Consider the following 27,945-nt stretch of genomic DNA (forward strand, 5'->3'; position numbering starts at 1 on the left):
GTTCATACCCTTCAGAAAAAGAAGAGGGAAGGAAGGAAGGCTTTGCCTCTGAAAGTCTTCCTCAGATGCAAAAGAAGAGATTACTTATATTTTGCTTTGAGGATGGGTTGGTTCATGAACGTAGAGAAGAAAGTGACTGAAATTTATTACTTTCCATTCATAAGATTAAAAGAGAAACATCTTTCAGTTCCTGATTGGTCGAAAGACACAAGTTATCTTTCAACCATAAACCTTTCCTAAAGAAGCTCAGAAGCGTAGGAGTTGAATCAGACAATGGAAACCAAGCTGCCCCTAACATGAAGTGATTCATTAGTCTGTTTTGTTTCCCAATACCGCCCTTCTCTGGTTTTTGGAAAGGAATATGCTTTATTCCTTGCCGCCACTGGACTTACTGCGTCTCACAGGGACTGAGGCCTCTATGGAACGAGCCACCCCTCCTCTCGCTGTGGAAAGACAGCGGGCCGTGGCGAGGGAGCGCCAGGACAAGCAGGCCTTCCTGGGTTGCGGGGAAGATGTCAGGTGAGTGACAGGTGCAGGGGCCGGGCCGGGCCGCACCGCACCGCCTGGAGAGCTTTGCCCTCCTGGCAGAGAAGGCTGTCTCGGCTTGCTTCTCTCTCTCGGGATCGCGCATCAAGCGAGGCTGGGATCTGGGCAGCCCGCAGCTGTGTTTAGGAGCTCGTTTGTTTTATCTGCCACATCCTTTGAGGATTTCAGAGCAGACCATTTTATATACTTTAATGAAGGCTCTGGCAGTTTCTGAACACGGGGCTGTGACTGCATGCCCCGAAGAGGGGTTATTTTCACCACTGTTGAGATCGGCCAGAACACGGATTCCGGTATCTTTTCCGAGGCCCTTTTCCTCGGATCACTCCTCCAGGTCAAGCCTAAACACAACGGTAGGGAGAACAGGTTCCGCCCAGGCGGGTGGCCCGGTTGCCTCTCTCCCTCAGAGCTCGTCAGCTCATCAGTCACCTCTGGCTACTATTTCTAATCCTTTAACGGTTTTTGAACCTGTCCCCTAGATTGTCTGAATACAGATGGGATGTCAATGAAAAACCAAGTTGTACAAAGTCACTTCACAGAATAGGGACATATGATCTATACAGTGGAAAAAGCAGGGTAAATCATTTGAGTAAATGACCATATATTTACTCATCTCTTCTCGAAATATATATATATGCCATTTTGAGAAGAAACTAATAGGACACACAAAAATAATAACGCTGGAGTTCCCGTCGTGGTGCAGTGGTTAACGAATCCAACTAGGAACCATGAGGTTGTGGGTTCGGTCCCTGCCCTTGCTCGGTGGGTTAACGATCCGGCGTTGCCGTGAGCTGTGGTGTAGGTTGCAGATATGGCTCGGATCCCGCATTGCTGTGGCTCTGGCGTAGGCCGGTGGCTACAGCTCCGATTCGACCCCTAGCCTGGGAACCTCCATATGCTGTGGGAGCGGCCCAAAGAAATAGCAAAAAGACAAATAATAATAATAATAATAATAACGCTTATTCCTGGAGTGGAATTGAGTCATTTTATTTTATTCCAGACACATTTTAAAAATTTTCCAACGAGCTTGCGTTAACTTTTATAATAGCAAAATTTAGGAAAATGAAATGAACACATGCATCCCCTCCACTCCTGTCATCCCCACCATAGTTCACTGCCCATTTTTTTCCTCACCTACCAAAACCTCCGCGCACATCTCGCTTTCATCTCTCCCACCTTTATTCATTCTCACCCAGAAAGGTGTTCCAGTAAAGGAAATCTGACCAAGCGGCTCCCCTAAACCCTCCAGGGCTTCCTATAGGATAAGGAAGTCCCAAACCCTCAGGCTGAAGGATAAAATGCTTCAGAAGCTCGTCCACACCTGAGGTTCAATGTCAACTCCAGTGTCTCCATCCCAGTAACCAGAGGGCCGACTGGGTCACTCCTGCTTTGAACAGGGCAGCCCCTGGAATCTCCTGCTCCTCCTTCTCCCCTCTCCCTGCCCTCACCTGCCTCATTTATCTGACTCAACCTTCAATAGTCAGCCTTCGCACCACCTCTCATAGGAAGCCCTCCCTACCTGGAATTAGGGCTTTTCTTTTCTTGTCATATCTCTATTACATGATCTATTACCACATCCCATAATTATTACTTGTGCTTCTCTTTTCTCCACCTGACAGTACAGAGGATGCTCTGTCCAACCCTGTGCTCGTTCCTGGGCCCGTGTCAGGCACTAGTAGGTGCTTAATCGACATCCGTGAATGACCACACCCTGAGCTGGTATTGACTCGGGGAGAGGGGAGGTGGGGGAATCAATTTTATTCATTTATTGCTCTGACTAGAGAAACTGTTCATTCTTCATGAACCAAGTTTGTGCTCTCTCTTTTCGCAGAGGATGGTAATGCACTTGACATTTTAAGGTATTAACTATGCCAGCGTGTATCCACCTTATCCGCGTGTGGCGTGAGGAGATGCATCCTGTCGGCTGTGTTTTATAGACATGCGTCAATATGCTTCCCCTCTGGAGCGATGTAATTCTGGATAAGTGAATAGGCTTAGTGTGATGGGCTGAAAGCTGTCCCCTCTGAAGTTCATATGTTGAAGTCCCATCTCTCAGTGACTCAGAATGTGACCTTATTTGAAATAGGGTTGTTGCGGATGTAATTAGCTGAGTTAAGGTGAAGTCGTTAGGGTGCACCGCCTAGTGCAATATGACCGATGTCCTTAGAGAAGGGGAAATCTGGACAGACAGACACACACACACACACACCAGGGGAAGAACGCCATGTGAAATGGGAGTGAGGCTTCTACAAGCCAAGAAATCTAAGAATTGCCATAAAACCACTAGAAATTAGGGGAGAGGCATAGATTTTCCTCAGAGCTCTCAGGAGGAACCAACCTGCTGACGCCCTAATCTCAGACTTTAAGACTCCAGAACTGTGCGATCATAAATTTTTGTTGCTTTAAGCCACACGGTTTACGTTTTTTGTTTTTTGTCTTTTTTGTTTTTTAAGCAATCCCAGCAAACTAATACACTCAGGGACCCTTGAGTGAACTATCAGGAAGGAGCGCTTTATCCTTAACCTCCACTACTGGAACTTTCATTTTGGTCCCAGCATCTGGCATAATTCTGGCTCATTTTGCAAACAGAAAAGGGAAAGACCTGTTTCTACCTCTTTTGAAAATTTCATTATGGGTATTGTTTTCTTTTTTCCTAAACATTTCAATATTTTCAACTGAGGAGAACAATCTACTTGAATTTAAGTACATATAGAAATAAATTCAAAAGATAAAAGAATAGACTGAAAAATAAGTTCCCTGCATACTCTCGGCTACTCAACTCCCCTCCCCAGAGGCAACCTCTTTTACGCCTATGCATACACATATTTCATTTTTGACATAAATGATCATATACTATAAACCTCACTCTGTACCTTGATTTGATCACTTAAGTTGTCAATGTTGGAGATAATTCTCTATCAGAAAGCACAAACATGCCTCATGCTTTTTGAGGACTGCATAGTGTTTCTTTGATGGATATTTTCTGCCTGCTCTTAATAAATCCTCAGGTGACTTTTCTTAATTAAAACAAACAGAAAGCATTCCCAAAGTTCTCTTTGCAGCCCAGAGAGGGCTGAGCCTGTGCACGGCTCTTATCCCGTTAAAGAGAGGGATACTTTCTTTGTCACCAGAGGTCATTAGACATGCTTTAAACCCAGAGAAAAAGCTGGCTTTCCTCATGTTTTATACAGGTGTCTCCAAAGCAGAGCAGCTTGTGTTTGGTGTGGAACTGGGCCATCTTGGTTAATCAGATCTTGTTTCAACAAGTTTTTCTTCTCCCATGGGCTTTGCTAGAAATGACCAATTAGTTACATGTTGGGCCAGATGAAATGTGAGACCCCGTGCATTAATCAAAACCTTTGAGGACAGTATCCATTACCTTCCTGTGGCCCGTGGCCCATCACTCACTTCCCAAGTGCTATGGCACAGGGGTTTGAGGACTTACCTGACTTCTCCCTGCCTGCATCTCTTAAATCTTTCCTAAATGTCCACAGAGACAACTGGCAAATAAATACTTCTGGTTCAACAAGCTTGTGCTTGCATGCATCATCTCATTTCCCAAAATAAGTTCATAAAGCCACTCAGCTGTACTATAACTGCATGTGACTTTATACGGTTGATTCTGAATGTGAGCTTAAGGAAATAATAGCCATATCTAACGCATTAATTTCCACCTCAAATCCAAGAAGCTCTTTAAACATTAGCCATGGCTACAAATGCAGGTGATTTTCACAAGCCATATTTGCCCGGAACCTCGTCCCCATTTTTGAATAGGCCAGACAGTCCGTCTGCATAATGTGCATGTCCTTCCTTTTCAAAATATTCGTATCTCCTTCTTCCTTCCACACCTCACTAATCGCCCCCCAGAGGTCTTCCAAGACCTCCTCAGTCTTCAGGAATAACCTTCCCTCCTTGTTTAAGAGCAAAATGCATACCTCTCCTTAGTTCTTCTTTCTTTTAGTGATGTTTGAGGCATTGTTTCCATGCTGGCTTCCCTTCCCAAGCTGCCCACAGGCCTCGAGGACAAGGGCCCTTGGTCACAGAGCAGGCCAGGCAGTGTCCATTGGACGAAGAGATGACCATCACACGTTCAGATTATCAGAGAGCACTTACGATGGACACATAAGGCAGCATTTAAATAATTTTGCATGAGTTACCTCATTGAATTGTCATAATATCCTTTATATAATTTATGTTCTCCATTTTATAGAAATAGAGACATTTTAAGCCTCTTGCCTAAACTCATGCAGATAATTTGGCTTTAGTTGATATATTTCTTTTTTTTTTGGCTTTTTTTTTTTTTTTTTTTTTTGTCTTTTTGCCATTTCTTGGGCTGCTCCGGCGGCACATGGGAGGTTCCCAGGCTAGGGGTCTAATTGGAGCTGTAACCACCAGTCTATGCCAGGGTCACAGCAACGCAGGATCCGAGCCACGTCTGCGACCTACACCACAGCTCACGGCAACGCCGGATCGTTAACCCACTGAGCAAGGGCAGGGATCCAACCCGCAACCTCATGGTTCCTAGTCGGATTCGTTAACCACTGCGCCACGACGGGAAGTCCCTAGTTGATATATTTCTTAGATAGTAAGATGCCTGTTTCTTAGTGAGCCCTAAAGTCTACCAAATAAAAATCTAGCTATCAAATTTGTATAGTATAGAAGTTTAATTAATTTTAAAGTTCTGTCAATCAATTACTCCATGGCCTCCTAATTCAGCAGTTCAGCTCTTTGCTTTTGCCCTGTCCCCTTGCTTTAGTCCCAGAGGTATATTCTCAACAGACAATGTGATCCTGCTGTAGCTCAAATCAGTTCGTGGCCCCCAAAGATTCCAAAGTCTTTCCATTTCACTAGAGTAAAAGCCAGTGTCCTTATAATATGAAGATAAGCAATATCTTTTCCCACCCCTGCAAGCTCTCTGACCTCATTTCTCACCCTCTCCCTAGCTCACATCCTCCAGCCATGTGGCCTCCATGCTGTTCTACTAACAAGTCAAGCATGCTTCTGCCTCACAGCCCTTTGCATTGAAGTTCCCTCTAGCTGGAATTCTCTTCCCCTAAATATGCCTCATCTTCAAATCGTTACTTAAAAGCAAACTCCCTGGACTTATGACTGTGATGGAGTAACTGGTTTCAAACTAGCTCATCTCCTGCAAATAATCAGGAGAATGGACAAGATAAGATGAGTAAGACATTTTTCAGGCAATGGGAAATGAGCAGCACAAGACCTCAGTGCCTGGGAGACGGGAGCACGGGGTGAGCCCCACCACTATCCAGCTTTCTGCCTGGAGAACTGAATTCTAGCAGAGCACAACAGTCCTGCTGAGCTGAAGAGGTAGTGATCAGAGTTCAAGGCAACTGAAATGGCTGGTATCTGTGCAGAAAGAAAGCACTAGAAGTCCATGTAGATGTGTGGGGTGTTCCTTCAGGAGTTCCCAGCTGAAGGCTGGACTGGAAATGTACCCAGCAAAACCAATCAAGTCCTACCAACTATCAGCTGCTATGGGGTTGAAACTGAAGCAAATACAATAGAGGTTGAGCAGTTGTGGGGGCAGATACGTGAGTATTTAAACTTAAATGACCAAATATTAAATGAAATTTAAAATTCAGTTCTGCAATCAGGTTCAAGTGTTCAATAGCCACCACCATGCTGCATGATGCAGACATAGAATTTTTTTGTTTGTTTTTGTTTGTTTGTTTGTTTTAGGGCCACGCTCATGGCATATGGAGGTTCCCAGGCTAGGGGTCTAATCGAAGCTACAGCTGTCAGCCACAGCCACAGCAACGCCAGATCCGAGCCACGTCTGCGACCTACACCTGCGACCGTCAGATCCTTAACCCACTGAGCAAGGCCAGGGATCAAACCTGCTACCTCATGTTTCCAGACATAGAATATTTTTGACGCAGGAAGTTCTATGGAGCAGTGCTGATCTCAAAGTCTCTATGATGCAAAATTCACAATGTCCAGTAGTCAGTCATAAATCACTAGATGCACAAAAACACAAATATACAAATCAGGATTGTGTAATCCACAGTAGAAAATAAAAAGTAATTTAAAAAACTTGATTCTAAGATGGATGAAATGTTGACTTTAGAAAATAAAGACTTTTGGAGTTCCCGCTGCGGCACAGCGGAAACGAATCCAACTAGTACCCATGAGGATGAGTGTTCGATCCCTGGCCTGCTCAGTGGGTCGGGGATACAGCGTTGCTGTAGCTGTGGTGCAGGCCGGGAGCTGCAGCTCCAATTCAACCCCTAGCCTTGGAACTTTCATATGCTGCAGGTGCAGCCCTAAAAACATAAATAAATAAATAAATAAAAAGACTTTAAAATATATGTGTTTTACTATATACATTCCAAGAATTAAGCTTTACATATATAAAATAGAATGTATAAGAATTAAGCTTTATATATATATATATATATATGAATAAAAGCATTAAGCTTTATATGTAATTATATTTAAAAAGATCCTAATGAGTGAATAGGTAAGGGATATTAGCAGAGAAATGGATATCATTGTGCAGTACCTGAAGTGAGTCATTGATTAGAGGGGCTTGGAGTGAGGATGGTGGAAGATTCAGTGAAGTTGGAAACAGATCAGTAGAAATCATGAAAGAGAGAAAAAATATTAAGGAAAAATGAACAGAGGGTCAGGGACCTGTGGAACAACATTAAACAGTTTAACACATGTGTGATTGCGTCCCAGAAAGAGAAGAGATGACAGAAAAATAGTATCTGAAGTAAGAGTGGCCAAGAAGTTCCCAGATTGTTTTTGAAAAATGACTTACAAATCCAAGAAGCTCAAGAATAAAGATAAAGAAAATCCTACATAAGTACATCCTGGTTGAACTACTGAACACTGAACAGAAAGACAAGTTTTTGAAAGCAGCTAGAGTAAAAGCCAAATTACAGACAAGGGAACAAATTTTGAAAGTATTGCTTATTTCTCGTTAGAAATAACAGAGTCTAGGAGACAATGAAACAACATTTTTCGAGTATTGGATGAAAACTTCTGTCCACCTAGAATTCTATAGTAAATATTCTTCAAAACTGAAGGTGAAATAAAGACACTCTTAGACAAACAAAATCTGAGAAAATTTATCACCAGCAGATCTTGCCAAAGAGAAAGAATACCAGATAAAACCTTAGGAAGAATGAAAAGGAGGAGAAATGATAAATAATTGAAGGCAGGAGTTCCCGTCATGGCGCAGTGGTTAACGAAACCGACTAGGAACCATGAGGTTGCGGGTTCGGTCCCTGCCCTTGCTCAGTGGGTTAACGATCCGGCGTTGCCGTGAGCTGTGGTGTAGGTTGCAGATGTGGCTCGGATCCAGCGTTGCTGTGGCTCTGGCGTAGGCCGGTGGCTACAGCTCCGATTCGACCCCTAGCCTGGGAACCTCCATATGCCGCAGGAGCGGCCCAAGAAATAGCAAATAAATAAATAAATAAATAAATAAATAAATAAATAATTGAAGGCAAAAGTTTCAGAAAACTGAGAAAAATCCACTTGGCACTCCCTATGGGAAGACTGACCCCACAGAAAGGACCACCCTATGGAAGATCTGTACCCCGAAGAGAGGGAACGCATTAGAGGAAGGACAATGTTTAGAAGGGGGATGTGTGCAAAATACCAACAGCACTGTGCTCCTGTCCTAAGCGTCACAACCTTCCAAGGAAACGAGCAAACGGGATTCCAACCTGCAGGTCAGGGCGTGTTTATTCCAGGTCATAGTTGATAAAGTAAGATTCCAGCATGCACAGCCACCTGGCTCTGAAGTATGTCCCCTCATTGCTACCTCCTCCAGGGCAGACTGCGGCCTCACTCCGACGTCCACAGTGCTTGGAGAACACAGCACACATTCCAGCGACCACACGCTGCAGCCGCTGCAGTCGCATGTCCCTCCCCCACCATCCTGAAGGTCAGCCTCTCCGGCTCCCAAGGCCAGGCAGCAGGTACCTTTGTTTGTTCTTATCATGAAACAGTAACAATAGCTTTCTCCTCTTCTCTTGGTTTTCCTCTTTCTCCCTCCCTCTATTCCTGCGGCCCCATTAGAGAGTCAGTCTAAAGAACCTGGGGATTGAGTCTCAGGGACGGGGGTGGGGTGGGGAGTACTCATACTTTTCATTCCATGACCTTCTGACTGTCAGTTACAAAAGACAGGAGCCAGCCTTTCCAACAGAAAGGCAAGGAATCTGGGAGCATTCTGGGAAGACATCAAAAAAGAAAGCTATCCTGAAAAAGACCTTCTAGCCTGGAATAGGGTGACGGGCAAGGGGGCCTGGAACGAGGGCCCGGGTGAGGCAGGCTGGACAGCGGAAGAGAGTGAGAGTGAAAACAAACGAAGCTTCTGGGAGAAGAGAAGGGGGAAGAAATCCACCGGAAGGAGTGTGTGCGATTTAGGGAGGGGTTGCTGGGAGTGGGGGAGGGGAGATGGAGACCTTGAGCTGATTGGGGCTTTGAACCAAGTCAAGAAAACTTGTCTTGAGTAACAGGACACCATGACATTCATGACTTATTTCAACTGTATGTCGCTTGGACGGTGTGAGGGGATGTGGGGGTTTCGAGTTACCCGTGATGTTATCTTGGTTATCTTGGTGCGAGGACCGGCAGCGAAGGAGATGGAAAAGTGAACACCACAGTAGCAGGTGTGAGAGTGTGTGTGTGTGTGTGATGTGACCTTAAAGGAGACTCTCTCCTCCTGCCATCTCGAGCTCTGCATGTGGAGCAAGAACCTGCCTCCTGTCACAGCCACAGGGGGGTCACGGCTTCATTTCCGGGGAAGCTCAGATGGCCCAAGACTGAGCCTGCTCTCAGTCCCCTGCCCCCACCACACGTTTACAAAGAGCCTTCCTGCAGGAGAGATGATCTCCCTTTCAACCCCGTAAACACCCGTAGAGGGCTCACCTCCGGGTTGAAAGCATACAACATCGTGCATTGGTTGCAAGTAACCAATATACGGTACTCCGCAAAGCATCTCAGCTGAGATCCGAGGGGGGATGGAAGGAGGTGTAGACAGTTCCCGAGCTCATCTCATGCTCCCTTCCCCAGCTCACGCCCTCCAGCCTCATGGGCCTCTTGCTGTTCCTCAGACACGACCTCCACCCCTTTCTCTTTGCCTGAAGGCTCTGACCCCTGCTCCAGGGTCCTGGCTCCTGAGACCGCTCTATTGGAAGGGTCTCCGATGCCACATCGCCCACGTCCACTTCTTGATGGCGCTTAGCACTCTCTGGCACATCCAGTGTCTCTGTGTCCCTACTGTTGGAAATAAGGTCCACGACAACAGGGACCTTGTCCATCTCCTGCGCTGAGGTCAGTGTCTGGCCCATGGAAGTGCTCAGTGAGTGCTCACTGGATGGATAAACATGCCTGTTGATGAAGTATTTGTATCCATGTATGTATGTCACAGAAAGGCATTTTTCTGTCCTAGCTGCTGATTCTGCACTCTCTCCCAGACCTACCATTTTGTTCCATGATGAGATAGCCCTTAAAAGACAGGAGAATGAGGGGACAGACCCACCCCAAAGAGCAATGCTGCAGAGCGAGGAAGCAATTATCTGCAGTTTGCTTTTTTGTTGTGTGGCCATGAGAAGGCTCAGCGGCCCCCAGGTGAGTTCAAAGTCCCTTCTGTTTGCTGGGTAGAATAAATCTCCTGATGCAGCGCACACGAGAACTCGCAGCAGAGAGGGCTTGGCCCTGTCTGTGACTTAGCTCCAGAGTTTCTGTGTGAAGCTGGGGAGGAGGCTGGCTCCTCCTGGCTGGATCTGGCTGGCTGTTACCAGCTCAGCTTGTCAAGGCTCCTTGACCTGATCTGATCACTCAACCAGCAGCTGTTGCAGGCAGCAGCCCTGAGTTTGTGCTCAGGAGGGTCCCTGCCCTACTTAGACATGGTAGGAAAACCTCTTCTCTCTGCAGGAGCCCACGCACAGCCAGCCTCAGCCCAGGGCTACCGAGTCGGGGCCGGCCCGAAGCTGAGTGAAGGGTCAGCCAGTCTCCCCTGTTGGCCCTCCTCGCATCTGCCTTTCCATGCTCCAGCCCCCTCCCCTTCACCCCTCGTGGATCCCTATTTAGGCAAAGAGGCCACCACGGTACAGCGAACCCAGCCTGCTCTGCCCAGCCCCCACCCCGCCTCGCCCTCCACTCCCCAGCCTCAGATCAGGACTCTCACCTCTCCGTCAAGGGAGCAGAGCCAGGATGTGCAGTGTGAAGACGGCATGGGGTGGGGGTAACTATTGGGGCGCCTGGCCACGTCTTTTCCTCTTTCCGAGCTGCAACTTTGGGCAAGTCGCTTCTCTCTGAGAGTCAGCTCCTTTATCAGTGATAAAACCCCCCAACCAACTTGGTTCGGAGTATCTTTAGGTTCAAAAGAGATGATGGATGGTGCACGAAGTGTTATCCAACCCTCTAAAAGGAGAGGTTCACGGTTTGCAGCTCTTCAGGAGCTAGTCTGGGTGATATAATTTGACTTAGTTAAAATAAACTCATTTACAGTTGGCTCTTAATGGCCAAAAGTGGCTCCAAGGGTCACAGCATTTGAGTAACATATTTGCCTTTCTGCCTCCGGTCTCTTCCAGTCTATCCAGTCTTGAGAAATCATTTAAGGTGAGGATTTCACATGTCAGGCTGACCTCTAGAGGCAATGCCTCGAGGAAGAAGGGGCTTTTAAACACTCCCATCAGGGTTTTGACCGTGGTCCTTTTGGCTCAGACACAAACCTCACTCCCCCAAAGTCACATATAACCTGGACAGGGCCAAAGCTGGTTCTGATGCCACTGTCACCACTACACAACTAGTTATTTTGCAACTCTTGCCTCGCCCAAACTATGTTTATCTCTTGGTTCAGTTTCTTTTTTAATACCAAATTGCAAAGACCAGGCAGACCTGGGCAGCCCCAAACAGAAGTCTTACTTATCATCTGGTTTTGGCAACTTCCTGTCCTCTGTGGCTCACTGTGGGAGCAGAGGAGAGGCTCACAGACTCTCAGATTAGATGGGAACTTACAGATCAGCAGGCATGGCCAGCCTCGATGTCGTCAGCCAGTGAACACTGAGCACCTACTCTGTGCCAGACACTGGAGTTGGGGCTGGAGGGGATGTGAGCAAGATGCAGGACTAGACGGATGGCTAGCCCCGAGGCAGGGAGGGAGGGAGGCGACAAACAATTGGAAGCACAGATAAACAGTGTATTTTTTTTTTGGTCTTTTTGCTATTTCTTTGGGCCGCTCCCGCAGCATATGGAGGTTCCCAGGCTAGGGGTCGAATCGGAGCTGTAGCCACTGGCCTGCACCACCGGCACAGTAGTGTGGGATCTGAGCTGCGTCTGCAACCTACACCACAGCTCACGACAACGCCGGATCCTTAATCCACTGAGCAAGGGCAGGGACCGAACCCGCAACCTCATGGTTCCTAGTAGGATTCGTTAACCACTGCACCACAACGGGAACTCTTAAACAGTGTATTTGAGGCTGGGGGGTGGGGGGCTCGTGGAGGGAGGGGATGTCACCCAGGCTTGGGAGAATCAGAAAAGGCTTTGTGCGGGGCAGGGGCGGGGTGGGGGCAGCAGAGGTGGAGTCTTGAAAGAAGAGGAGTGAGCCAGCAGATGCTCAAAGGGATGGGCAGGAAGGATGTTCCAGGTGGAGCTTCTAGCGAGGGCAGGAAACAGAGGCCAGCAAGGAAAGGAAGTGGGCGTAGGGCAAAGAGAGATGGAGAGGGTGAAGGGAAGGGGGGTGGGGACCGGGGAGGCGGGGAGGTGGATGTGGCTGCGCTTTCGAACGTCTGGGGAGCTGCCAGGTCAAGGAGAGGATCAGAGCGAAAGGAGGCTGGAGCTGTGAGCCTGAACCAGGTGAGAGGGGGCCTCCTAGGCCTTGCTGAGGCATCAGGACTCGGGACTCAGAAGGTTTTCAGCAGCACGGCAGCCAGGGAACAGGGGATGAACTGCAGGGTTTCTTCCATTTCCCCGCAGACAGTTCACCCCCCGGGAGGGAGATCAACTCGTTGGCACAGTGTGTGTTCACACGGAGTCCGAAGCTGCAATCCAGCAGCAGTGGCCTGATCCCCTTCCACGTGCGCTGCTCTCAATGGGGGAAGACGGTCTCACGTCCCACCCACACCCCAAGTTTCCTCTTCTGCAGTGTTAACAAGCTCAGTTCCTTCTGCTGCTTCGCATACGGCAGAGGGGTATCTCTCCATACAACGGAGGAAGTCTGGGGCTTGGGAACCCTCTCATCGCTCCTCTAGAGAAGTGAGTGGTCCACACCCAGCCATCCAAGCACGGATGGCGCAGGCGGCATAGACGTTTACACAGACACTGAGCCCAGCCTGCTGTGCCTTCTAACAACCAGTGTCTGGCATTTGCTTCTCGGATTCACCAACTCTCCCACCAACCCTCAGCGGGGCAAGCACGTTCTCGTCAGTCCTGCCTGTGCCCCCAGGCTTTGTTCCTAATGCCTCACGTAAAAACTGCTCAGCTTCCTCTTGCAGCTACTTTCTCCGAAGCGAGGAAGTGTTATTTTGGAGGTCTTAGCGCCCCCGTCCCCTCAGGCAACATGGCACAAGGGCAGGGATGGTCTTCAGAGTCAGAAAGACCTCGGTTTTTTGGCTCAGTTCATTATTAACCGTGTGACTTTGGGCAAGTGGCTCAGCCTGTCTAAGCTTCAGTTTCCATTGATGCTTCAGAGCCGAGAAGAGCTTAGTTAATGGACAATGATAAGGTCCCCGGTGTACAGTGGGCCCGTGGGAACTGATGGCTGTTGATAACCAAACAAGCAGTAATACTGCTGATCTGCACCTCTCCTCACAGCCTTCGGTCTACTGGTTGGCTCGGAACCTCAGTTTTCCCGTCTATTCAATGAGGGTAACAGCAAGTATTATCAATGTGGTAATACACAATGGGTGTAAAAGCAATGTGATAAACAAACATGCATTGCCCACATCAGGCTCTTGAAGCCTGGGTATATCTTGGCCTCCCTGCCCTCCAGGGGGTCCCTTCCCCTTGTAGCTGGCACAGCCGTTGCTAGGCCCTTTCTCTCCATCCAGAGATGCTCCTGGAAGGGGTCCCAAGTGCTTTCTAGGCAAAGAGACTCTTGAGATGAGGTTCTCCCTTTTTGGTTGCCCAGGATCAAAGAGTCATTTTTCGGTCTCTTGTTTCTCCCTTGGTCTCTCTCTCTCTTGCCTGTTAAGATTGAATTGTGTCCCTCACTCTCTCTCCGAAAAAGATCTGTTGTCGTCCTGGTACCCAGTCCCCGTGGATGTGACCTCTTTGGAGATAGGGTCTCTGCAGACTTCATCAAGTTAAGGCAGGGTCATCAGGATGGGCTCTAATCTGACACGACTGTTGCCCTGATAAGAAGAGAAGTCGTGTGAAGATAGACACACGGGGAGGGCACAGTGTGAAGATGGAGGGAGATTGGGGCTTGTCCCCACAGGCCAAGGAACATCGGGGCTGCCAGAAGCTTCAGGAGGCAAGGAAGCATCCCCCACCAGAGGCTTCAGAGAACTCCAAGCCTTCCCAGCTCTCCAGACTGACTCCAGACTTCTGCTCTCCAGACCCACGAGAGAATAAATTCTTTGTTGTCATTTCCAGCCACCCAGTTTGTGGTACTTTGCTACCTAGCCCTAGGAAACGAACACCCTGGCCCCATTACTTGTTTGAGTCTACAGGACTGAGAGCTTTATTTATGTGTGAAATAAACATCTGTAAAGCCCACCTTTAGTAATAACTCATCGTTTATCCAAATTAGGGATCTCCTATGTGATTATGTATAACATAAAATGGATTGAGAAGAGTAGGGTTAGGCTGATCAAGAAGGGGAAAAAAGCTGCTAAAGAGGACCCAAAGCACTACCTTACTGGTGGATAAGAGAAAGTGACTTTCTATAAAAGTTGAAAGGGTCTTACGTGAGTATCAGGGCAGGAAGAGGAATAGGGGGTTATAGTTCAGGGGTCTCGGGGGAGCTGGCATTTTCATGCTGATTTAATCTAAGATTTCCGCTTATGAAGGGTGAGGTTTACAGACTAAAAATTAGCCACAAGGTACAACTTTCCTCCTGGCTTTTTAACAGAAGACTATAAGAATAAAGCAAGCAGCTGTGTCAGAACTTGCTGGGCAGCAGAATATGCATAGTTTGAACAAAGCCTAGCTGGCCTGCGTATGAATTACAGGAAGAAAAGGAGCTTGAAGGCTATTTATTCCTTTTCTATGGGACATACTGAAGAAAAGACAGAGTCATATATCACAGGCCCAGCTGGAAATCGTGGGGCCAGATGGGGCTGCAAGGGTGTGAGTCACCAGCTCCCAACTTTCAGGAGCTTTCCACATTTGGGAGTCTAGCAGAGGCTTGTTGTGATTCTAATGGAGCCCCCTGGGTTCTGGAGCTGCTGCGAGCTGCAGCCAAATGGGTATAAGTCTTAAAAATTAGAACTGACGAGAATGGCTTTTGGACTCATACAGCCTGGTGTTTCAGGGCCAAACAGTACTTAGAGTTCAGCTGGGTGGGGGTGGAGGAGGAAACAGGGGTTTCTTACTGAAGGCCTGATCAGATCTGATGGGAGCTGGCTTATGGCCACGGCTGACCAATCAGAATTTTCCATTCTCCTCGCCATAGCAGTGGCTCAGAAATGGGCTCAGGACCCATGTCAGCCCAAAGAGAGTCACTCTAGGGACCTCTACGGGAGCTATGGGGAATGAGATGCAGTCTACTGGGTTGTTGGGTGTGCATCCAGAGCTGCTGTGAGCATCTTGCTATGGCTATGGATGAGCTGGCTTGAGTGAGTTCAGGGATGGAAGGGAGACTCAGTCCTGATGAGACTAAGCCCCTGAATCTAGCTGTGCCCAAAGCTCTTCTGTGTTGCACAAGCCAATACGCTCCATCCTTTCGTTTGCTTAAGCCATTAGCAGTTAGGTTTCTTTTACCGGCAACCTAGAGAGGTCTGACTAATACACAGACCTCAGCAAGACACAATAGGACCACAGCAAATACCACAAAAATATATAGAAGCCAGAGAGAAGATCCAGTCCAGTCTGTGCACACACGGCCCACTGTACCGGAGGGCCAACAGAGAAGGTATAAACACAGGGATGGTTACAAGAGTGTTTTAGAGCATTGTAAAACATGGAATGACAATATTATTTCCTTAAATCCTTCTGGAATTAGGGCAAAAAGATAAAGCTTTTAAAAACAAGGTAATATGAATATGGCATCACCATCATCTTCCCATTCCAGAGACAAGAAGGGTGGGTTCTGTTTAGGCTCACCCTAGGGCTACTAACTCCTCTGCCTTTGTCCAGTGGGACCATCCCTACTGTAAAACTGGAAGTCCTGTTGTCCCAGGACCTCCTAGTCCCAGGCAGACCTGGACGGTTAGTCATGTCACATTTTGGGGAGCTCCAGGTTTGTATAAAAAAATCACAGGAGGAGTTCCCGTTGCGGTGTAGTAGAAACAAATCCAACTAGTATCCATGAGGATGTAGGATTGATCCCTGGCCTCGATCAGTGGGTTAAGGATCTGGCATTGCTGTGAACTGTGGTGTAGGTCACAGATGCCGCTCAGATCCCATATTGCTGTGGCTGTGGTGTAGGCCAGCAGGTGTAACTCCGATTAGACCCCTACCCTGGAAACATATATGACGAGGGAGCGGCCCTAAAAAGACCAAAAAAAAAAAAAAAGAAAAAAAAAAGAAAAGAAAAGAAAGAAAGAAAGTCACAGTAGGATTTCCCACTGTGGTGCAATAGGATCGGTGGCATCTTGGGAGTGCTGGGATGCTGGTTGGATCTCCGGCCTGCAATAGTGGGTTAAAGCTCGGGTTGCTCCAGCTGAGGCTTGGGATGTAACTGCGGCTCAGATCTGATCCCTGATCCAGAAACTCCATATGCTGTGAGGTGGCCCAACAAGAAAAAAAAAAAAAAAAAAGCTTTTTTTTTTTTTCCTCAAAGTCACAGTAGCCCCTGCAGAAGGGGAAAGAGTGCCAAGATATCTCTCTTGCGTCTGTCACTTGAGTTTCTCTTCTGTATGCTTTAGAAGATGGAGAGTCATTGAGGATAGAGAAACCTGCTCTCTGAGGGGTCTCCTGCTAGAATCCCATGATTTATTTTTCTTTGTTTCAGGACAAATTGGCTCTTACGGATCAGTGATTTCCGCACCTGGCTGATCGTAAGAGTCACCCAGGGAAGTGGAAACTATGTAGATTCCTGGCTACCAACACCTGCAGGTCCAACTCAGACAGAATCGGGTGGAGCCAGAGCTCTGCATTTCAAAAGATCTTGGCAGGTGACACGCGTATCAATTATTCACAAACGTCAGCATGTTAACGATCATGAATAATAAATCACGTTCCGCACACCTCACTAATGGCTAAGACACACCGTTGTGTGAGACACCACTTTCCCGTCCATCTTAAACGTTCCATGCTCCCTCCGGCAGAGCTACCGAACACACGGCTCGCTGCACCCCACCTTCAGGGTTTCCGCGTCTGTGGGCTGGGGCCACAGGAAATTTGCATGCCCAAGACACTCCCAGGAGGCCTCCAGCTACTTTAGCAGCATCCTTGCAGCCTGTAAGCTCAGCTGAAGGTCTTGTCTGGTCTCTTTACTCTTTGTCATCATTGTAACTCTCTCATCTCCCCCAGGACAGTCCTCTTGTAAATGAGTGAAAAATGACTACGTGGATAAAGGTTGTAGGGACCTCATCCATAGTGACCTTCCCACCAACTTTCTAAAGCAGGCTGTGCCCTGCCCCTCCCTTTGCATGTCAGAAAGGTTTCTGCTGGTTATCTAAGGAGTGCTGAGTGTATCATGGGACCTCAGCCGAGGACATGGGTGGGAACAACAGGATTTCCTGCTCTCAGCTTCGGGGGCTTTGTGCTGAGTACAATAAAGTGCCGGCTGCATCGGGGCCTCCAGCTACGCCCGCTGGACTCTCTCAAAGACTCCGTTTTGCTTGTTTGTCACTTTCTAAGGCTGGCAGATTTATGTTTCACCCATAAGTCCTTTCTGTCTCTCTTTAGCTTGTCATCATGTTTAAGTTTTTAAATTGACTTGCTGGGATGTTACCCAAGCATATTCTGGTTGCAGTAGCTGTTTAGTCCTGTGGGTAAACTTGTTTTTATCCCCCCAGAAGCCTGAGAATGACTGTCCCAGCCTCTGCTCAAGCTGTGCGGGCTCGCCGATCAGCCCGTTTGTCCTCTGTTGGTGCCAGCACGGCTGCGGCACCTCGGCACTGTCTCGCCACACATCTTCATTCGTACAAGAAATGCTCCTAGACGACAGAGACGTATGCACAGTCACCACCCATACCTCAACCTAGACACGCCCCAAACAAAGTTAGAAAGGAAGAGAAAGCCACTGACCATCATTAGCCACTAGTTAACTAGGGGAGCTTGCTACATTCTGCATTAGCCACTAGTTAATTAGGGGAGCATCCTACATTCTGCAGGACCGTTCAAAGGGTATTGAAGAGGCTTTGCAACTTTTTATGTAAGGGCTTGAAATAAGAAACAGCACCCAGAAAAATACTAATGATAATAACAACAGAATGTAAAGATGTCCTCTATTTTAGACTCTTGGTACTGTAACGAGATTGCAAATGATCGCTTCATTGGGGTACAGTCTTGTTACCCCTGAGAAAAAAAAGATGAGGGTCCAAGGGGGCAGGAAACAGAGGGCCTCCCCAAGTCTCCTCCCTGGAAAGAGGGTTTGGTTCTGAGCAGCAGAACCTTTACTTAGGGAGCAATAATCCCCTCCAGGTCAGGTCTCTAAAGCAGCCTAGCTGAATGGCCAAGTCTGTGGCAATGAGCAAAAGCCTGTTGCCCAGACAGTTGATGTGGGTCCCGGACCAGAGCTGACTAGTCAACAACTAAAGGAGCAGTCACTCTGCTATTTCACACTGTCGACAACACGACAAGGACAATGCCTCTGCTCTGATGCCGCCCATGACAGAACTGTTCTCTGGCGCAAACTGGTGTGGGTGGCTTGGCCATATCTGCCAGAAGGTTTCAGAACCTTTTAGGTGTTGTGTTCATGATATCTGTGTTTCAGAAAACATGTCTGAACCTGGCTGACAGGAATATATTCTGCTACATAATAAATAAAAATGAGGATTTAAAGTTTTGACTTTGCATTTGGAGAGTTGTCACTCTAGGAGGAAAACAGGTATTTGTCTTGTGTGTGTGTGTGTGTGTATAAAATCTAAATGTGACCCTGGTACATGGGTAGGAAGGAAAATTTCATCTGAACGATGGCGGAGGCACGATACTCAAGGACCACTAGGGAGAAAAAAAGAAGTCTGAATGAATCGCGTTATGCTGACACTCTTCCATTTTCATCTCTCGTTTTCTCTCCCCACTTTGTGTGTTCTGCCTCCTGCTTCTCCTCTGCATGTCTCTCAGTAGCACCCTTGGGCCCAGCTACCAGCAGCGAATGCTTTGACCTCTATGTTCCATGAGCTTTGATTCTGACTTCTTTTCTAGATTCTATTATTTATTCCTCAAATTATGATATGAAACTACCCCAGTCACATTATCCTTTCCCTCTAGGTCCCTTCTCAGCCTGCTTTTCTCACCAGAGGAAAAGATTTGCATAGGTGTAGAAAGCTGGCACCAGGGCGACTCTGGCCGTCTAGGAAATACCCACTACATATGGGGGGTATGTCAGAAACCACCAAGCCCACAGGTGAAGCTTGGGAATGGCAGTATGTTAGGAATTGAATGTAACAGGAGTGGATCTTTACTGACAATGTACCGTGTGTAACTTCTATACGCGATACTACAGGGGACAGAAATGACTAAGAAATCCACGAACAGCTTCGTTTATTGGAAGAGGCAGATGTATATGGTGAACTGTGCTCACGTTGAAATAAACTACTGCTCTAAGACTGTTTCATCATACTATATGACCGTTATTGCAATCACCACGGATCTTGCCTGTTTTTTAAAATTTAAATTTCTTTCCTTGCAAAGTTTCTCTTATAGAATCAAACTATTGAGGCAAAATGCAAAGGACTCTGTTATCCCGGTTCCATTTCTAAATCTTTTTTTTTTAAATTATTTTTTAGTCTTTTGTCTTTTTAGGGCCGCGCCCACAGCATGTGGAGGTTCCCAGGCTAGGAGTCGAATCAGAGCTGTAGCCACCGGCCTGCACCACAGCCACAGCAACTCAGGATCCAAGCTGCGTCTGCGACCTACACCACAGCTCACGGAAACGCTGGATCCTTAACCCACTGAGCAAGGCCAGGGATCGAACCCGTGTCTTCATGGATAGTAGTCAGGTTCATTAATCACTGAGCCATGAAGGGAACTCCTAAATACACACACACACACACACACACACACACACACACACACACACACATATAAAGCTGAAAGATCCTTCTCAATTGGGTGCAGTCAAGGACTCCAACTCAATACAGAGATTCCTCTGGTTCAGCCTAATAAACTTGTGCACAACTGTCTACAGCATCTTCACAGCTGGCTGATGGATCCATCTACCATCCATCCCATTGACAAAGCCAAAGACACAAAAACCTGGTGACAGATGAAGTAGAGAGAATTCTGTGATTTAAGGAGATTGATTAACTGGTTTGCATTGGAAGGAGGTAGGTAGGAGAAATGTCTGTCAAAATTTTTTGAAGCCTGAAGATAATTTACAATTGGATGATTTCAAATATCAAGTGAAGATGGACTATCTAGATCTTTTTTTTTTTTTTTTTTTTTTTTTAAATGGAAGTTCTTGGGCTACAGCAATGCCAGATCCAAGCCGCATCTGCAAACCATCCCATAGCTTGTGGCAATGCCAGATCCTTAGCTCACTGAGCATGGCCAGGGATCGAACCCACAGCCTCAAAGACACTATGTTGGGTTCTTAAACTGCTGAGCCACAGCGGAAACTCCCTATCTAGATCTTACAAAAGAAAATTCTTAAGAGTATTAGGGTATTCTGAAAAATTAGAGACATAAACAAAGCATGCCGAATTGAGTGGAAGAGAAAGACTGTGGTACATCCAAAATATGCTCATTTAGGGCAGTAAAGTACTAGATCATGTCTACACTCTAGGAGTAGGTTTAACTAATTAGGATTCTGCACCATGGTGTGATATTACTTGTAGCTAGAGAAAGCTATATTTTCAAAACAGCTACACTTACAGACCCCATCAACTACAAATCTGAGAAAGGAGGGATCCATTATCTCCATTCCTAGCGGAAGTCTGAAGGATGCTATTTTGTTTCTGCTTGAGTGAAGTGAGTAAATGCATGGATCTTTTTAAGTCAGGTAGACGTAAATTCAGATTACAGATAGGCCTGACTCTGCAGTCATTCTAAGCTTCAGTAATTTTTCCCATTTACCAATAATGGCTACAAAAATTTTTAGGGCTTCCTAAGTATAAAGCACTGTTGTAAACATGGATATATTACGTCATCTAATTTCTCAATAATCCAATGAGGTGATGTGCAAAACGGAGTTAACACAGCTGGCCTGAAGCTGCTATCTTTAGAAAGCCTTGCTTATAAGGTTGACTCTTTTTATTTTCCCTTTTCTAGGGCCACTTCCCTCAGCATATGGAGGTTCGCAGGCTAGGGGTCTAATCGGAGCTGCTGCCGTGGGCCTATGCCACAGCCACAGCAACACGGGATCCGAGCCGTGTCTGCGACCTACACCACAGCTCACGGCAATGCTGGATTCTTAACCTACCGAGAAAAGTCAGGGATGGAACCCGCAACCTCATGGTTCCTAGTTGGATTCGTTAACCACTGTGCCACTGCAGGAACTCCTATAAGGTTGACTCTTAACAGGTATCCGGGAACTTGGATTTCAGGAGACCTCCTATTATTTCCTGATAGGAGTTACTCACTGTACCTAACCGTGCAAACAATGGGGTTTATGCTAAGCACCTACTCTCTTCTGGGAGTCTGGAATTTTGGTATGTGCCACAAAGAGGGTGCCCAAGTGACCAGCCCTCAGTCAAAATTCCAGCACTGAGTCTCCACTGAGGTTCCCGCGTAGACACTGCGGCACACCTGTCATAATTCATTGCAGGAAGAATTATGTATGTCCTGTGTGACTCCAGTGGGAGATGAATCTTGGCAGCTTCTGCCTGGTTACCTCTGGACTTTTCCCTATGTGCCTTCCTTTTTGCTGACTTTAATTTTCCATTTGACCTAACAGATCTTAGTTGTGGGTAAGATCACATGCTGAGTCCTATGAGTCCTCCTAGGTGAGTCACTGAAACTGGGGGTGGGCTAGGAGACCCTGACACAGATGTGTGACACTGGTACCCAGTTTTAAAGGTGACGAAGCTGATTCATGGAGAGGTTAAGTAACTGTCTTAAAGTCACACAGCAGGCACAGAGTGCAACCAGGATTTGAACCAAGAGGGTTGGTTCCTGAGCCCTTGGCTTCTAACTCCTTTGGGGGCTCCAGAATTATAGTAATACTACTTCCTTCATTGGGTGATTGTGAGTCAACGGTGGTGTGTTTGCGCAGAACATACTAAGTGCTCAATAAAACCATTATTATTTTTTTATGCACCAACTGTCTATCCCTTCCACCTGCTAATCAGGAAATCTACTCTACACTTCCCACAGCTCAGTGACAAGTAGAATGTCTCCCAGAAGCTGAAACATCCACGAGGCGGGAAAGGGGTGGGCATGGTATGGAATTCATCGCGCTATTTTTAACAATAATATTTATTATAAAACTTTTTTTCTGAAGAGCCAAATGGAGCTTCTACACCTTCTCTCCCCTTTCCTTGCCTCCTCTGTGGACTCCTGGTGTCTAACTTGGAGGTGCTGGGCACTGCAGTGACCGAGATGGAATGAGTAGAGCAGGCTCAACTGGGGCTGAAGCTGGGCAAGGAGGGGCAGTTTTAGCTGAGCCCCTTTCACGATGGTTACAGTATTTTCTATTCTCACCCATTCCCCAAATGGAACACGCGCTCACACAGAATACCTAGCATTCTGTTTGCTGCAATTATTTCTCAATCGCCCTTACCCCTTGCTCCCTTTCAGACCTTCTAATTAATGCAGAAACTTTCTGTTTCTTTCCACTGAGGAAACTAAACGGCCCCAGCATTCCACTGACCTCTTCTTGCACTGGCTTCGAAGAAAAACAGCCTTCTGCTAAATGCCTGTTCTCTCTACATCACAGAAAATGTACAGCAAGTTGCTATGATACCCTGGTTGGCGGATCAAGATGTCCTAGCTAGAGCTGAGTTGGCTAAAGCACAGTACCGCTACATGATAGAATTTCGAGAATAAAGGAAGATGCTGTATTTTAAAACCTCATCCCTCTACTCCTTAAAACCCCCTTTACTAGAGAAGCAGATTTCTTTCACAGTAAAAAATATGGCTTGCAGGAGAGTAACGGCTTGGCATTCTATCAACTGAAATCAATGAGATCAAGTCCTATCCTACAAGCACATTTTTTTGGGGTCTTTTTGTATTTTTAGGGCCGCACCTGAGGCCTATGGAAATTCCCAGGCTAGAGGTCCAATCGGAGCAGTGGCCGCTGGCCTACACCACAGCCACAGCAACGCGGGATCTGAGCCTCGTCTGCCACCTACACCATAGCTCACGGCAACGCTGGATCCTTAACCCACTCAGTAGGACCAGAGATTGAACCCGTGTCCTCGTGGATGCTAGTCGGGTTCATTAACCACTGAGCCACAATGGGAACTTCCCTTACAAGTACATTTTGATAAAAGTGAATTTGGAAGGAGCTCATGGATGTCAAGTATTTGAAAAGAGGACTTGGTCATAACAAGTGCCAGAAAAAGGAAATGCGATTTAGGAAGAAAAACCAGTGGTATCCAAAGATTGCTTCACACATATGGTAGCTTCGTCCATGGAAAATCCTCCTCGCTCTTGGTGGTCAGCACTTTAAAAGCAATGTGGGAGAGATGGAAATAAAATGAAAAGCCTCCGATCTTTAAATAGATAATTCTTCCCCTAAGAAAAAGCAATGTCTTCACACCAAAAGCATCTATGCTGGAAGAATCCACTGAAAGGAGCTGCTTAGTCCTTAGATGAACATCTTTAAGCAAACGACTTAGTTAAAAGACTGGGCTTTCAGTTACAGCACAGTCACAGGGTCACTTGACCAACCTGGCGTAAGTCACTTTACCTATACCACCTGCGTCTCCTTAGTTTCATCATCTGGAGCGTGGAAGATAGAATGATTTACTCCCTAGGGCTCTCGTGAACATTAATTAAGTTGATGCGGGTCAACAGGCCTATGGAATTATGTGTAAATCAGCACCCAAATGTTAGCTAATAATGTTACGATCCAACGACGTTAACTAGCATCAAGACTGAAGGGGACAATCAAACAGAAAAGGAAAACCTAGTTTCCACTGCACTGGATGTCACGAAAGGAGGGCTACCTCAGGAGGAAAGCCCTACAGAGTTACATTATAAATGGAAAGGGTTTTGGAATAGGCTCACCATATGACTGGCCAAAATATTACCCTTTCTCCATCACGGCCACCTGAATCCTTCCTCCTGGATCTGTCTGGTTAAAATCAAACATAGGAGTCTAAAAAAGGCAATGGGCATCAATTAAGATTCAGATCAGAGCCTCTGAAGTAGCCAGTGATTTAGTTTCTGGGATTAAGGACGACAAAATCTTCCCAATGGCTGGAGAAGAATAACATTCCTTTCCACCGTGATCACCCTACATCAAGGAAATGTTTGAAATCGAGGCAGTGGATTATGATGTGCCTGCTAAAGTTATTATATGGTTGAACTTCTGGAAAATGTGTTTTATCAATCTTTACTGTTGGTTAAGAATCTTGGAGAAAGCAAACTTGACTCCTCTCCCAATGCAGTTCACTCCAAAAGGGGTCAGAGTCTAAAGGACTCATTTTGCCCGGTTGATTCGGATCCATCTGCCCGGAGTCCCCTCTCCCCTCACCATCATTCAAACGTCCTGTGCTTTCTTCACGGAAGCTGCAGGGCTGTCATTAGGCTTAGAGTAAGCTGCAATTAGCAAGCCTCTCAGCTCCACTTCCAAGGAACTTCTTTTTCAGTGGAAATTTTTGTAATGTTCCTGTCTGATTTGTTAACTCTTCCCTGGAGGCCAAACTCCCCAGCTCAATCCTTGGCAATGCAATTCTAACAGTGAAGGATACCCTTTGGGACCAACTAATTATTCTAATTTCTTAAATTTGGCTTCCAGCTGTTTTGGCACCTCCCAGACAGCACCCTTCACATTTTAATTCTGCTAAACTAGGAAATGTCTGGCTTTCCTGTCTGAATAATCAGAGATTTACAAGATAGGCTCTTGGCTCTCACCAGGCCTCTTCAGGGTGGTCAGGGGTAGTAACTGAAAGCCCCGGTGGTTCAGGGACTCGCTTGCGTTTATTTTATTGGAGAAGGTGATAAGGTATTTGCCAAGGTCACCCCACTCAGGGACCAAGACACCACTACGAACCTAACGGTGATCACCTGACAGCGGCTTCTCCACGCTTCCCTGGGCCCATGTGACCGTTTGCAAATTAGGCAGGAGGGGCGGGGATGGAGGACAACCAGAAATCCAAACGGATGGAGACAGGCTTTAAACCGCAAAGGCCAAACTGATGATTTCCCGAACGTACAGGTAAAACAAACATAATTTATCAACTATATGTGTTCCTGTGATTCCTCATTAGCGCAGAAAATCAAGAGTTGTCTGTGTTTTAAAGGTAATACCATGATTTTTTTTCCTAGTTACTAATGAATCACTCAGCTACCATAACACTCAGGCACGTTACACATCCACACATGATGAGACAAACGATCGCAATAGTTTTCCAACTTTAAACCCACTCGAAAAATAGCTCCAGGCTGGCAGGGCTATTGGGCTGGTTTCCCGAAGTGCCCAGCCCCCTCTAAGGCCTCCATCAGTATTTGCTCACTGATGACTGAAACGCAGGTCTACATGATAACGAAGGAAAGCTAACTTTAAAAAAATCCTTCTTATATTTCAACCCTTGGACCTCTGTGACCTTGTTTATCACTTAGGTAGTGAAATACGTACCCTGCTGACCTTCTTTACAGAGGCTGAACGGAATTCAATCGGTTTCCTTCATCCTAGAAGACATCTGTATATTTGCCAAGGTCACCTTCTTCTGGAATTCTCTTTCCTTTAGGCTCCTTCTCCTTTTTGAAACCTTATTCTCTCGCCTCCTCTTCCTCCTACTGGCTAATATGTATCAAGCATTTAATGAGTCAGATATTGCTTTAGGTACTTGGCGTATATTCTACATTGACTTAGAGAACACTCAAAACTGCGTACTGACTCATAAAACCTTCAAAACAACCCAGTAAGGAGGGACTGTTATTAGCTCCTTTCTGCAGACGCAAACATGAGAAACAGAAAGGTAGAGTGAGTTGCTCAAGACCACACAGTGGGTGGGTGGTAGAGGTGGGATTCTAGCCCAGGCGGTTGGCTCCAGAGCTGCCTCTCAAGCATCCCACACTTTCCTCTGGCCCTCCTGGTTCTGCCCCTTTCTTGAATGCCAACTATCACTTAAAAAGAAAAAAAAAAGCCAAGGAAATAGATAATAATGATCACTTCATTAAAAATGGGCTTATATTATATGTTCTATAGTATTTGTTGCTTTGAATTTGGCTCACTTTTTTAATGTCTTGGTATATACATCAGCTTTATTCTTTTTGAACAGTGCCATGGTCTTTTAAAGAGTGGACTGTCAAATTATAATAAGGACACCCCAGATAGGACATTCTGATTATGTCCACATTTTCAATAACACGCACAATTTTGTCTCAAATAGCCTCGAAAGAAAGAAACGTGTGCTGGGTCGAACTCAAATAGAGCGTGTTGGGCCAAGAAGATTTTCTATGCTGTTAAGAAAGAAATTATTCAGCAGAGAGAAAACATGACATGGAAGAGACCAACACTTCTCTAATTGGGTATTCAAGGAATATTATTGTTGGCGATGTTAATTGGTGTATACGAAAAACCTTTTTCCTGGGTACCACTTTGTTTAACTATGAAATAGACACATCTCTCTGCTAAATCATCTTGGTAGGAAGCCAGGAGGGCCAGTCCCTGAACCACTGGCCTGGCCTGCTTAGAGTAAAGACACCACACAAAAGTATTACTGAAGTTTTCCTACGGCCAAAGCAAACAGCCAGCAACATTTTCTCTGAAAAAAATGTTCAGGCCCAAAATATTCTTTGCTCTGCTCTATGAAGCGGAACTCTGTTTTTCAATCAAGCTGCTTCTAAAATACTAGAGCAGATTCAGTTGGCTTTCCTGGGGAAAAGTCTGTTTTGTGCCTATAGCATGGGCGGCCCAAGCAGGTGGGCTTCTTACTTTCGCAACCGATTGCCAGGCTGCCGCCCACTCGTCTGGGGGCCCGGGGTGGGATGGGATGGAATGGGGTGGCTTCCACCCTGGTCCAGGGATCGGCTTGCTGATCTCCAGAAGTGCATGAGGCCCAGCGGCCTTGCCCCTCTGCTCAGGCCACCTTTCCTTCCCAACACCACCTCCTCATGCTTTTCCACATCGTTCCTACTCTATGAAGACCATCGTGAATCTACCGCCGCTCCTTAACCTACTGAGCCGTGAGGGAACTCTCACTTAACTACTTTTTAAATGCGATTTTTTTTGGGGGGGTCTTTTTTGCTATTTCTTTGGGCCGCTCCTGCGGCATATGGAGGTCCCCAGAGCTATAGCTGCCGGCCCACGCCAGAGCCACAGCAGCGCGGGATCCGAGCCGCATCTGCAACCCACACCACAGCTCATGGCAACACACTGAGCAAGGGCATGGACCGAACCTGCAACCTCATGGTTCCTAGTCGGATTCGTTAACCACTGAGCCACAACAGGAACTCCAGGATGATGCTTTCTTTAGTAAAAGGCCACTCTTGGAGGTACGCCAGTTTGAAGTCCACATCCCTGTGCCCTCTCCAGCCCTTACCGAAAGCTTTGATTGCATTACTAACCCTAGCTGGTGGTGCTTGTGGTGTAGTAAATACCCTAACACTGATACTCTTAGAGTGTAGATTACACGTGCAACACTCCTATGCCCATGGCTGCTACAGCACCTAGCAAGCCGGCCCAGATAATCTCATCATTTTAAGATAACGGATTCTCAGTTCTACACAATATGAAGTAATGCCTTTGTTTCTAAGGCCTGCCCTTCCTTCAGACAAAAAAAAAAAAAAAACCAACCCCCCAAAAAAATGCAATAAAAAAAGAAGCCAAGAAAGTAAACAACTTAAAGCAACCAAAGAAACAAGCCAACATCACCTAGGAGTCCTAAGTCTTCCCAAAGCAATTCTTCCAAAATCCTGACCCCTTCATTAAGTGGTCCTTTTATCTATCTTGCCATGAAAATAATGAAACGATGAAAAATTAAATAACTATGCTCTCCACACCCTGGCTATTTTCTTTCAAATACAATTATACAC

At 46.5% G+C, this 27,945-nt stretch overlaps 1 protein-coding gene and 2 long non-coding RNA genes across 7 annotated transcripts in view; 2 read left to right on the forward strand and 1 right to left on the reverse strand.

Moving 5' to 3' along the window:
* The window catches only part of LOC146401174 (uncharacterized), a 1,049,691-nt gene that overhangs the window by 150,295 nt on the left and 871,451 nt on the right, over nucleotides 1-27,945 (forward strand). The window lies entirely within an intron of this gene.
* NEDD9 (neural precursor cell expressed, developmentally down-regulated 9) overlaps nucleotides 1-27,945 on the reverse strand; it is a 290,141-nt gene that overhangs the window by 141,298 nt on the left and 120,898 nt on the right. The window contains exon 2 of one of the 5 annotated variants that reach the window (XM_084967368.1): nucleotides 25,544-25,708. The exons of the other annotated variants lie outside the window; for them this stretch is intronic. The gene's annotated coding sequence lies outside the window, so the exon portion shown is untranslated. The remainder of the gene's footprint in view (nucleotides 1-25,543; nucleotides 25,709-27,945) is intronic. 5 annotated transcript variants of the gene reach the window in all.
* Nucleotides 269-27,909, forward strand: LOC146401176 (uncharacterized). The gene is made up of 3 exons (XR_014809623.1): nucleotides 269-519; nucleotides 8,348-8,495; nucleotides 22,580-27,909. It is a non-coding gene; the product is annotated as an uncharacterized LOC146401176 (long non-coding RNA).

Source organism: Sus scrofa, chromosome 7 (genome assembly GCF_054392235.1).
Source record: "Sus scrofa isolate SSC_HxYL_T2T_F1_AM1 chromosome 7, Sscrofa_HxYL_maternal_Yorkshire_Landrace_v2.0, whole genome shotgun sequence".
Lineage (NCBI taxonomy): Eukaryota > Metazoa > Chordata > Mammalia > Artiodactyla > Suidae > Sus > Sus scrofa.